The sequence below is a fragment of the Brassica napus genome, unplaced genomic scaffold (genome assembly GCF_020379485.1).
Source record: "Brassica napus cultivar Da-Ae unplaced genomic scaffold, Da-Ae ScsIHWf_1664;HRSCAF=2285, whole genome shotgun sequence".
NCBI lineage: Eukaryota > Viridiplantae > Streptophyta > Magnoliopsida > Brassicales > Brassicaceae > Brassica > Brassica napus.
This window is the reverse complement of record NW_026015082.1, coordinates 2-12,405: the sequence shown is the minus strand read 5'-3', so window position 1 is coordinate 12,405 and position 12,404 is coordinate 2. Positions and strand designations below refer to the sequence as shown.

The 12,404-nt window shown below is 39.0% G+C and overlaps 1 pseudogene; it reads right to left on the bottom strand.

Annotated features, from left to right (window-relative positions):
- Positions 1 to 1,323: 1,323 nt before the first annotated feature.
- LOC125598241 lies at positions 1,324 to 3,693 on the bottom strand (annotated as a pseudogene).
- Between the last annotated feature and the right edge of the window lie 8,711 nt (positions 3,694 to 12,404).

The window sequence follows — 12,404 nt, the reverse complement described above, 5'->3', positions numbered from 1 at the left end:
ATAATAGGAAAGATTACAAATCATAAACATAAACGGATTAGGAAATAGGCAAGTTGTAGTCGGCTCTCTCTCTCTAGGGTTGGATCGTCTCTCTCTCTAAGTGTATGGGCCGGTTATAGATGCCATAACCATACATGGATTGTAATACGCTTAATATTGCCTCATTAAAACCTTATCAGGAAAACCCAGTGGAACAAAACCATGATGAAGGAAAAAGAGTACAACACGTACTACTTCCCCTGATGTGAACCTCAGTGGTGGTCCTTCAGCCTACGCATCCCAATCTGATGCGTGGGCTTCCTGAACGTGCAGGTAGGAAGTGTCTTGGTGAATAGGTCACCTGAATTGTCACTGGATCGTACTTGGACGACCTGGACCTCACCGGATTTCTGAAGCTCGTGAGTAAAGAAGAACTTAGGCAATATGTGTTTCGTCTATCACCTTTTATGTAACCGTCCTTGAGCTGAGCAATGCACGCAGCATTGTCCTCATACATCACAGTTGGCTTTTTGCACTCGGCCATCCCGCAATCAGCTCGGACGTGTGTGGGTCATCGACCTCAACCAAACACACTCGCGGCTGGCCTCATGTATGGCCAAGATTTCCGAGTGATTAGATGAAGTGGCCGCGATGTTTTTTTCATGGAACGCCATGATATGGCCGTACCTCCATGTGTAAAGACATATCATGTCTGTGATCGAGCTTGATGTGGATCTGATGTTTGTGATCGAGCTTGATCTGATCAGGTGGACACGAGCTAGAACGGAGTCGCGAACGGATTAGGGTTCGTCGGTATCGTCGGGTTCGGATTAGGGTTCCAAAGCAAATCGACGCGCACTGTATCTGTGCGTGAGGGCGCGTCGGTGGTCAGATCGACAAGCGGTTTGCACTGACTGATTCGTCTCGGCCAGGGCTTCGATTTGATATCTTGATCGTTTTCTGGGTCCTCACGGTTTGGGAGAACGGCCTCTTCGAAGTTCCGAGGCAGATTCCTTTTCATTTAGGGTTTTAGGGTTTTAGCGATTTGGTTTTAGGCTCAGGGTGTTAGAGGTTATCGTGCTGATAACGTGTTGTAAACTTAAGGATTTAGAACTGTAAGTATATGTATATTATTAATGAATAAGTATTCTCTTTATATAGAAGTTACAAGAGAGATAAATGGAAATATAATAAGAGAAAAGATTATAAATCATAAACATAAACGAATTAGAAAATAGGCAAGTTGTACCCGCCTCTCTCTCATCTCCAAGTCTCGCGGCCGTCTCTCTCTCTAGGGTTGGGCCGTCTCTCTCTAGGATTGGGCCGGTTATGGACATCCACCAATTGATTTATAAGAACGAGTCTATTATTTGATAAAGACGAATATTTCAAGACTAAAACAAGCAAGGGACGTCAATGGATGTGAGACATAACGAGTATTTGTGCTCAGTTTTGACACCACACTTTCTCACTCTTATTGTTATACAAGGGAAAGAAAATGAGCTCAGCATACATATAACTGGGCCTGAACCAGTATATTAGGACTTAGTGCACACGTTTCCGTCACAAACCCAACCATCTTGGGGCTCGCCACCACCTTCTTTCACAGCATCATCGCCGTTTATGTTGGCATCCTCTTTCAAAGCACACTTGGCATGAAGATCGAAGTCCAACTCGTCACAATGGTAAGACCAGATTTGCCCTTCTTCATCACACTTATCACATAAGTAGAACGCGAGTCAGCTCTAGCTCATGTTCTTCATGAAGAGCATGTTTCACCTTCTCAGGCCACTCTTTTGCCATCTCAGTGTACTTGGCTTCAATCTCCTTCACACGTTCCTCAGTAAATGGGTAAGCATCAGCTCCATGGGCTCCCACGAGGTCCCTTGCTTCTTTAGTAACGGTCTTCCCAGTTGGTCCGAGAGCCGCTAGCATGGGGATGCCACCGACCTTAAAGGTTCGTGCCAAAGACGTTTTCCTAGGATCACCAAATGGAAGAGCCAGCCACGGCATCTGCTAGTAGTAGTACTCATCGAACGATTCCTGGTCCCGGTCACTGGAGATGAAGATGAGCTCAAACGCTTCATCCTTCTCCTTTATCTGCTTGTAAACTTCACAAGCTTTGGTGTAAAAGCGCGACATGGAGGACACCAGTGAGCTGAGAAGTACAAAAGAATGTTCTTCCCCACCAGCTCAGACACAAGCACCTGACAAGTTCAGCCAAGTTCATATCAACATCGAAGTGATTAGAAGCTTCATAGGGTAAATAAAGCTTTTTTACCTTAGCCCCATCTTTTCCGAGAACGTAGTTGAGATCACCCGAGACAAGAAGAGACTCGAGTGTTTGAGCCTCTAGCTTTGCCTTCTCTATCGCCTTGAGTTCTTCAAACTTCTCCGGAGTGAAAGGATAAGCAACAACTCCATAGTCATCAATAGCTTCAGCAACATTCGAGTGGCGAGTCTTTCCATCGGGTCCGAGAATGACCAAGGTCGGTAGCGTAGACAGCATGAAGTGCCTAGTCAACTTCGACGAGCTTTTGTCATTGAACGGCAACGCCAGCCACGGGTTGGTGTCAAAGTCCTGCTTAAAAGCATCCTCATCATCTTCAAGAGATATGAGCACAATCTCAAAATCCTCGTTATTCTCCTTCAACTTCTTATAGACCTCTTCAAGCTTGGAAGTAAACTCCTTACATTGCCTGTAAGATGCCACCGAGAAGAGAAGACCGATGGTTTTCCCTTGGAGTTCCGATACAGGTACCTAAAGAATACGCAATTGTGATCAGTTTCATTAAGTGACAAAGCCAAAAACTTGCATTAAGGTACCTTGTTTCCATCTCGAGTAATGAAAGTCCCGAGAAGGAGTCACCAAGACAGACTTCAAAGTCTGCTCTCCTCGCTCTCTCCTCTTCCTCTTTGATCTCCTTCATTTTCTCGGGGTGTGAAAGGATAAGCATCAGCTCCATAGCTTCGAATGACACCAACACCATTCTCATTCACAAGTTTACCCTCGTCATCAATCATCACCAGGTTGGGAATCCCCCTCACCTTAAAAACCTCATCCAAGCGGTCACGGGTTTCGGAATCAGTAAAGGGGACAGCGAGCCACGGCATCTTGGAGAAGTAGTCTTTAAAGGAGTCTTCATCCTCATCCCCTGAGACAAAGACAACCTCGAAACCAACTTTGGAAGAGAGTTCGTTGTATATTTCCACCAGCTGGGGAGTGAAACGCTGACATGGTCCGCACCACTCAGCTGAGAAGTACAACCCAATCTTCTTCCCTTTCAAGCTGTCAATTTTCACCTGCAAACATCATCAAATTCATAAAACTCAAAACTCTAATTGCAATTCACTCCAGAGAACACGACCTAAAGAGAAACCATCAACCAACCAGAAGAACACAACACTTTGCGAAGCATAATCTAGAGAATCAACACAAGTTGAAATCAATTGAGAGAAAAGAGAGAAACAATGTTATTACCTGTTCGCCGTTTTTACGAATGAGGAAATCCCTCGCCGGAGAAGAGAGAAGCGAGTGGAGATCCCTAGCATCGCCACCGTTCACTTCCTTCGCAATCTCAGCCATGGATTGCTTCGGAATCGAATTCGAGAATTGCTATCAAAAAGACTGCTCTCTCTCTCTTGACTTTTGGTGAGGTACAGATGTGCTCAATGCGTCTATTTAAGCTTTCTTCTCTCCCCCCCCCCTAAAATTATTTTTTCTATAAAATAAGTGCAAATCTCCAAAATAGCACATTTCTAAGTTTATATCACAAAAATAGCATTCAAAAACTAAAATGACCAAAATAGCACATTTCTAAGTTTATCCTTTGAAAATTTTAATTTTATTATTTTTCAAAATTTGAAATCTTATCCCGAAAACCTCATTTCTCAACTTTAAACCCTAAACCATAAACTCTAAACCATAAACCCTAACCCTAAACTCTAAACCCTAAACCCTAAACCCTAAACTCTAAACCATAAACCATAAACCCTAAATCCTAAACCCCACCCTTTAACTCTAAACCCAAGTTTGTGACTTTTGATAAAACATTAAGTGCTATTTTTGTGACTTTTGACCTTGAGTGCTAGTTTGGAAACATAAACTTGATTTAGTGCTATTTTTCTCTTTTTCTCATAAATAATGCGACTCCTTAAGTCTTAAGTCTTAACTTATTATGTAATTTATTTAGAGAAAAAGATAAAAATAGCACTAAATCAAGTTTTGTTCCCAAACTAGCACTCAAGGTCAAAAGTCACAAAAATAGCACTTAATGTTTTATCAAAAGTCACAAACTTAGGGTTTAGAGTTAAAGGGTGGGGTTTAGGATTTAGGGTTTAGGGGGTTTAGGGTTAGGGTTAGGGTTTAGGGTTTAGGGTTTAGAGTTTAGGGTTTAGAGTTAAGGTTTAGGGTTTAAGGGTTTAGAGTTTAGAGTTTTAGAGTTTAGAGTTTAGGGTTTAGGGTTTAGAGTTTAGGGTTTAGGGTTTAGAGTTGAGAAATGAGGTTTTGGGGATAAGATTTCAAATTTTGAAAAATAAAAAAATTAAAATTTTCAAAGGATAAACTTAGAAATGTGCTATTTTGGTCATTTTAGTTTTTGAGTGCTATTTTTGTGATATAAACTTAGAAATGTGCTATTTTGGAGATTGCCCATTTATTTATGTTCATATGCTATTCCATTAAACAATTAATAAGATTTTTCCTTAATTAATAAAAGTAGTTACATTCGAAAACACGCATAAATTTAAAACTTCAAAATCGTAATTCCCAGAAACTAAAGTTTAGGAAAAAATTAAGTTTAAACACAAAAGTGATATGTTTCCTTACCTTTTTATACCTATTTATAAACCTTTTTTTTAATGATATTCCCATTAATTAAAGGCCAATCTTTAACTTACCTTACCATAGTATACAAAGACTTAAAAGACATCTTGACTTTTTCAAAGTCTTCTTTAGAAATATCCCTATATATTAATTGAAGATCATTTAAAAAGTTGTAACTTAAGTTTGTACTAATTAAAAAGTGATGATGCTTAACTATAATTTAATTAAGATGTTAATTTATCTTACGTGTCAGCTTATAAATCAATTGAAAAAAGTGTTGGTCCAAATCTAATTACTAGAAAATATTATATTAACCCAAAATATAAGAACCGTATATTATTTCCTTAAATAAAAACTACGAAATTATCTAATATGATTAACATATATATGACAATTAATGACTATGAATAATAAAGATTTGATAACAATTTTTGCATCATTCTTCATTTTTGTTTAATTTATATTATTAAAAAAATTAAACAATCACATTAACCATATAATGAAAATAATTTTTATCTTATATGTTATATTTTAAAAAATTTAAAATGACTTTAAATTACAAAAATGAAGAAACCTTACATGTTATTTTAAATATTTATATATTTAAATTTTTAAACGATTTTTAATTACAAAAATTAGAAAAACTTATATGCTATATTTTTTTATATGTTAGATTTTTTCTTATAAGTTATACAAAAATGTAAGTTTTCCTTAAACATACGACTAAAAGCATTAAAATGACATGTATCAATTCATTGGTTGATCCGAAACCTTTCAAAACCATATGGAAGATATATGTCAAAATAATTCAATTGTGGAAACAATACTGTTCACTTTTTTAAAAAATGTGTTCGGTGGAAAATAAAGTTTTTATGTCATAATTGTTTAATGTTCAATCCGATCAACCCATGATATATTGATTATAGTTTAGTTCCACAATTTCTAATAAAAATTGATCTGGTTCATCGGAAAGAAATTATATAATAACAACAAAAAAATATTGTGTATGTATAAATAAAATGATCAAATATATATAAAAAATTGTATATACAAATAAAACTCACCCTGTCATGATTTATTTTGTAGAAATCCAAAAAAATATAAAGAGTTTAACCGGATCGTATTGGCTGAATCAACTACACGAATTAATGAATTTGGTTGGCATACTAGAGCGAGCTCTCAAAAAATGTTTCCATCATACTAGAGCTAGCTCTCAAAGTGATATGTTTCCTTACCTTTTTATACCTATTTATAAACTTTTTTTATGATATTCCCATTAAATTACAAAACACATGTTATATATAATATATATATTGTATGTGTGCATCTCATGTATATTAATAAAAAATGCTAGTGTTCACAAAAAAATTCATCCATGATCCAATAAATTTTGTTATGTTGTGAAACTTAAGATTTAGAACTGTAAGTTTCTGTGTTTTATTAATCATAAAGTGTTCCCTTTATATAGGGGATTACAAGATAGATAAAAGGAAAGATTACAAATCATAAACATAAAGAAAAAGGGAAATCCTAATCATACAAGGAAAAGGAAATTGAGTTTCATTTTCTCCTAAACCATGTAGCCGCCTCTCTCTCTCTCTCTCTCTAAGTCTCGCGGCCGCCTCTCTCTCTCTCTAAGTCTCGCGGCCGCCTCTCTCTCTCTAGGGTTGGGCTGTCTCTCTCTCTAAGCGCATGGGCCGGTTATGGACCGGGTCGGTTATGGACATCCATCAATTGATTTATAACACTCCTCCTTGTATGCCATAACCATACAGGGATTGTAATACGCTTAATGTTGCCTCATTAAAACTTATCAGGAAAACCCAGTGGGAGAAAACCATGATGAAGGAAAAAGAGTACAACACGTACTACCCCTGATGTGAAACTCAGTGGAGGTCTTTCAGCCTACGCATCCCAATCTGATTCGAGAGTTTCATGAACGTGCAAGTCGGGAGTGATTTAGTGAATAGGTCAGCTAAATTGTTGATGGACCTTACTTGGACGACCAGGACTTCGCCGGCTTTCTGAAGCTCGTGCGTGAAAAAGAACTTAGGTAATATGTGCTTCGTCTTGTCTCCTTTGATGTAGCCGTCCTTGAGCTGAGCAATGCATGCAGCATTGTCCTCATACATCACGGTTGGCTCTTTTTCCTCAGACATCCCGCAATCAGCTCGGACATGTTGGGTCATCGACCTCAACCAAACACACTCGCGGCTGGCCTCATGAATGGCCAAGATTTCTGAGTGATTAGATGATGTGGCCGCGATGGTTTGTTTCATGGAACGCCATGAAATGGCCGTACCTCCATGTGTAAAGACATATCATGTCTGTGATCGAGCATGATGTGGATCTGATAGATATCCTGCATCAGCAAAGCCAACTAAACCATCTATGTTATGGTTAGTATAATATAGACCCAAGTCTTTCGTTCCTTGCAGGTAACGAAGAACATGTTTTATCCCATTCCAGTGCCTTTGGGTCGGACATGAGCTAAACCTAGATAGTAGGTTCACGGCAAAGGCTATATCAGGCCGTGTGTGTGAGTTGACAAGTACATTAAAGCTCCTATGGCATTGAGATATATGACATTCGGGACCTAGGACATCTTCATCGTCCATTTTGGGATGAAATGGATCAGTGTCCAGACCGAGAGATCTCACGAATATGGGACTGGTCAGAGGATGGCAATCGGTCATATTAAACCTCTTGAGTACCTTTTCTGTATATGCCATTTGATGCACAAGGATACCATCATTTCTGTACTCAAGTTGTAATCCCAAACAGAATTTTGTTTTCCCGAGATCTTTCATCTCGAATTCTTTCTTAAGGTATTCAACCGTTTGGGAAATCTCTCCAGAGGTTCCTAGGATATTCAGATCATCAACATACACTGCTATGATCACGAATCCTTTATTTTCGAATTTCTTAATGAAAATACATGGACTGATAGGGTCATTTCTATATCCCTCTTTCACTAGGTACTCACTTAGTCTATTGTACCACATCCGTCCGGATTGTTTCAGTCCATAAAGAGATTTATTCAACTTAATACAATGCTGTTCTCGAGAAACTCTTTTTTTTTCAATTCGATACCTTCTGGGACTTTCATATAGATTTCATTATCCAGTGGACCATATAGGTACGCGGTTACAACATCCATTAACCGTAAATCTAGACCTTCTCTCACGGCCAGACTTATTAAAAATCTGAAGGTCGTAGCATCCACCACAGGGGAGTATGTCTCTCATAGTCTATTCCTGGTCTTTGTGAGAATCCTTGTGCAACAAGTCGGGATTTATACCTCACGACTTCACCATTCTCATTTATTTTCCTCACAAAGACCCATTTGTATCCAACTGGTTTGATATCATGAGGTGTCCGGATTATTTGGCCAAATACACCTCTTTTTCTCAATGATTCTAACTCCACGTTTATGGCTTCTTTCCATTTAAGCCAATCTGGTCGTTGCATGCATTCATATATAGATGGGGTTCATAATCCTCGTTATCCATAAGTTCAAGTGCTACTTCATAAGCAAATATATCATCCATGTCGACATGTTTTCTGTTCTATTGTTTCCAGACAAGACATAGTTTATTGAGATCTCATTATTATATGCACCATCAGTACCATGAATCTTGGCGTCCCAAGAATCATTGTTTGGCCCATCAGGGCTGGCCACATCAGTGGCATCAGGTCCAGCCATGTCTAAAGCCGTAGGGTTGGACGCGGCCACATCACGGGCTGGATCGGCCGCGGCCATGTCTGGTGTCTTATGAACCTCGGTTTCATTTTCTGCACCTTTCTTTGTTTTCCGAGGGTCTTATCTTTGGAATATATTGGTCTACCATGTTTCACACGTTGTCCAGACTCTGTAGCAACTTGATTGTGTCCCTCTTGAACATCAATTCTTATTGGTGCATTAGCAGCTGGTATGTATGACTAGTCACACTTTCGGGTCAGCAAAGGAATCTGACAATTGATTAGCTAGCTTTCGTAAATGAATAATCTTTTGAACTTCTAGATCACATTCTTGAGTTCGAGGATCTTGCCAAGATATGGATGTTTGATTCCATGAGATTTCTTTTCCATTTTACTGCTATCTCCCCCTAATGTTGGAAGTTCGGATTCCTTGAAATGACAATCCGCGTATCTGGCCTTAAACAAATCACCTGTAGTTGGCTCAAGATACTTTAAAATCGTGGGGGAATCAAATCCAACATATATCCTCATCCTCCTTTAAGGTCCCATCTTTGTTCTCTGTGGTGGAGCTATTGGAACATAAACGGCATAGCCAAAAGTCTTAGAATGGGAAATGTCTGGCACGTGACCCGTGAGTAATTATGATGGGGAATATTTGTGTTCACTAGATGGCCTGATGCGTATGAGCTTGGCCGCGTGTAGGACGGCATGTCCCCACGCTGAGACCGAAAGTCTCGACCTCATGAGTAATGGTCGAGCTATGAGTGTATGCGTTTTATAAATGATTCGGCCAGGCCGTTCTGTGTATGTACATGTGCCACGGAGTGTTCCACACTTACCCCATGGACATACAGTAATCATTAAACGCTTGGGAAGTGAACTCACCAGCATTATCTAGGCGTATAGTCTTTAAAGGAAAATCTGGAAAATGAGCTCGTAATCTAATTATCTGAGCAAGTAACCTAGCAAATGCCAAGTTTCTGGTCGACAGGAGACAAAAACATGCGACCATCTAGTGGACGCATCAATGAGGACCATGAAATATCGAAATGTCCCACAAGGTGGGTGAATTGGTCCACAGATGTCCCTTTGAATTCTTTCCAGAAAGTTTATAGTCTCTTTAGTGACTTTAACTGGTGATGCCTAGAAATGAGTTTCCCTTGGGAACAAGCAAACACACGATAGGTGCTTAGGGATAATTCATTTTCTCTTAAGGGAATGGCTGTTTGAGTTCAGGATCAGTTTATGCATCATGGTCGAACCGGGAGGGGGATGCAAGCGTCGTGCCATAGAGTGAAATTGTCGATTGCCTCTTTATTAAAAATGGCATTGGCCTCGATCATACTGACTTTAGCATGGTAAATACAATAGATAGTGCGGGAATGGATTCTAAGACTTTCTTATGACCTTGGGCGACAATGATCTGGAGGAACTCTTTGTGTCCTTCGCCCTTGGTTTCAATATGATAGCCATTCAATCGAATGTCTTTAAAGCTTAATAGACTTCTCTTAGAGTTGGGTGATACATACAAGGCTTCTGATATCTCAAGATGTGTACCCATAGGCAACATGATATTGGCCTGGCTGTGCCCCTCTATGAGACTAGCAATACCCGCAATGCTGGAGATGGTGGCGTTTTTCGTTAGAGTTAGGTTTATGAGTATCTCTTATCTTTTAAAATTGTGTGGCTTGATCCACTGTCCACAACGAGTACATCCTTGTTCTCGTTCATTTCAAAAGGATGCTACTTAGAAACTTCATATATAAAATCATTTCATTTCTTATTACGTTTTCAAGTTCAAAGAAATGACAACATAGAAACACCAAAACATAGAATTTTTAGATTACAAATGTCGAAATCAATATTCAGTCTTTAAGACAATATGAAGTTTCATAATCCATAAGATCGTCCTTTTCATGATCGAAGTCATGTTCAGCATCTTGATAAGTCATATGGGCTTCAGGATTCTTCCCTTTCAAACTCTCTTATAGAGATCAACTAGATTCTTGGGAGTCCTCTACAAGTCTTAGCCAATCATTGATCCACACCTATTCCACTGAACCTGGTTGACCACAATGATTTGGCTTGATGGCGGTTGTCGATCTCCAGTTGACACGGTCCACGGCATGGTCTCTTGAATGAGAGAGTTCCACACGTTTGGTCCTTTTACGTCGACCTCTTTCCACTTTCCTCGACATCCGATTTCCACTTCCTCACACATTATGGTCATGTCCTGGACCCATGGTCCATTCTTCCATTCGTTGATTCTTGTCGCCTGCGGATATAGACCATGGTCATCTTTGGGCACGTCCAGTCATGTCCGTTCACACCGCTTCCCTTAGGACCAAAGTGATTCTTCAGTTTTGGTTCTCATTCCTTTTCCCACATTTATGCGGTCTCATCTTGCATTCCGCCCGATCTCTTTCTCCACAGACTTTATGTCACGCATTCTTTTTCAGTCTTTCTACAGTCCAATCTTGGTCCACCAGGTCGCTGATCCTCAAACGTAGTAAAAATCTCGTGTAGGAGACGATACCACTGTTGTATCACTTACGAATCAAAATCAAAAAAGATCTAAAGGATTCCAGTGTTACCCTCTATCTTGTAGGTTTTCCTTCTATTTAGATCAAGATTCACTGTTAGGATGTGCTCTACTCCACTTTTCATTGGCGTTGTTCATTCAACATTAGAGATCCTTGATTTCAGGATGATTATAGATCAGCCCACTGAAGGTTTTGTAATTATTCAAGAGATTTAGGCAGCAAAATCCACTACTGTATTTTTCGACATTAAATCATAATTAATATATTTAGATCTGATTGAATAGGGTTTAAAAGAAAGTGGGAAAAAAGGTTTTCAATCAAGGGATTCTTATCCGATAATATGTTCAAGCCACGGCCAGTTTCATTAGCCGAAACGATCCAGTAGCAAGACCGTTTTTTCTCAATTAGGTTACTGTAATTACAATCCTAACATGGTTCTATCATTTCATACGAGATGCAACCAAACAAAAACTCGAGCTTCAGAAACAGAACAACACACACTTTGTTTGATTAATATCTCGATTTCATTAAGTCAAAGATCTAGCAATTGATCAAGATTAGATATTTGATCTCTAATGAAGGACGGCCTCAGTAGGATGATGAACAGTTAATAAATGTAGTTTTAGATTTCGATTTAAAATCTCTAAACTGTCATTAGGGTTTAGTTTAAACAAGCCAAAATTAGATTAATTTTTAAACATCCTAACAATAGTTCTAGGTGATAAATCACCTCAAACAATCCAAAATTTCAATCCAAATCGATTTTCCTTAGGGTTTTTAGGGTTGACGAATTTTTGCATTTCCAATCAAGTTTCATGAGATTCATTCATCACAATAATCAATAAGTTTCAATCAATATTTTCGAATTAGGGTTTAGTGATGTTCGAAAATTTGATCTTTGATCAAAGAGATTTAGAGAATTTAAGAGCCATCAAAAAATTCAAGGTTACTGATTTTTGGGATCGTACTTATAGACTTCGAATTTACTCATCACTCTTTAGAGCTCGATTTATAATCTAGGGTTTTGGTTTTTATGGCTTTATCTTATAAAGATTTAGGGTTTTTTCTTTACAATCAACCAACTCATGTTCTTAATTCGAATTACCTTAGGTTAGTAGATTGTAGAAACGGACCACCAAGAGAGAAGCCGCGGACGGAGCTGAAAGCTGCAACGGGACAGATTTGGCTCTTAAGCGATATGGTTTAACATGTGCTGGCGGTGCTAACAGAAGGGCTGATCGGGGAACGCGAGGCTGCATAACGCGAGCTTTTGAGTCGGGAAAGAGGTCTCTATGTCAAGGAACTAAGGGAAGAAGTGGAACATCTGGATAGTGTGCTGGAACAAAGCGCACCCA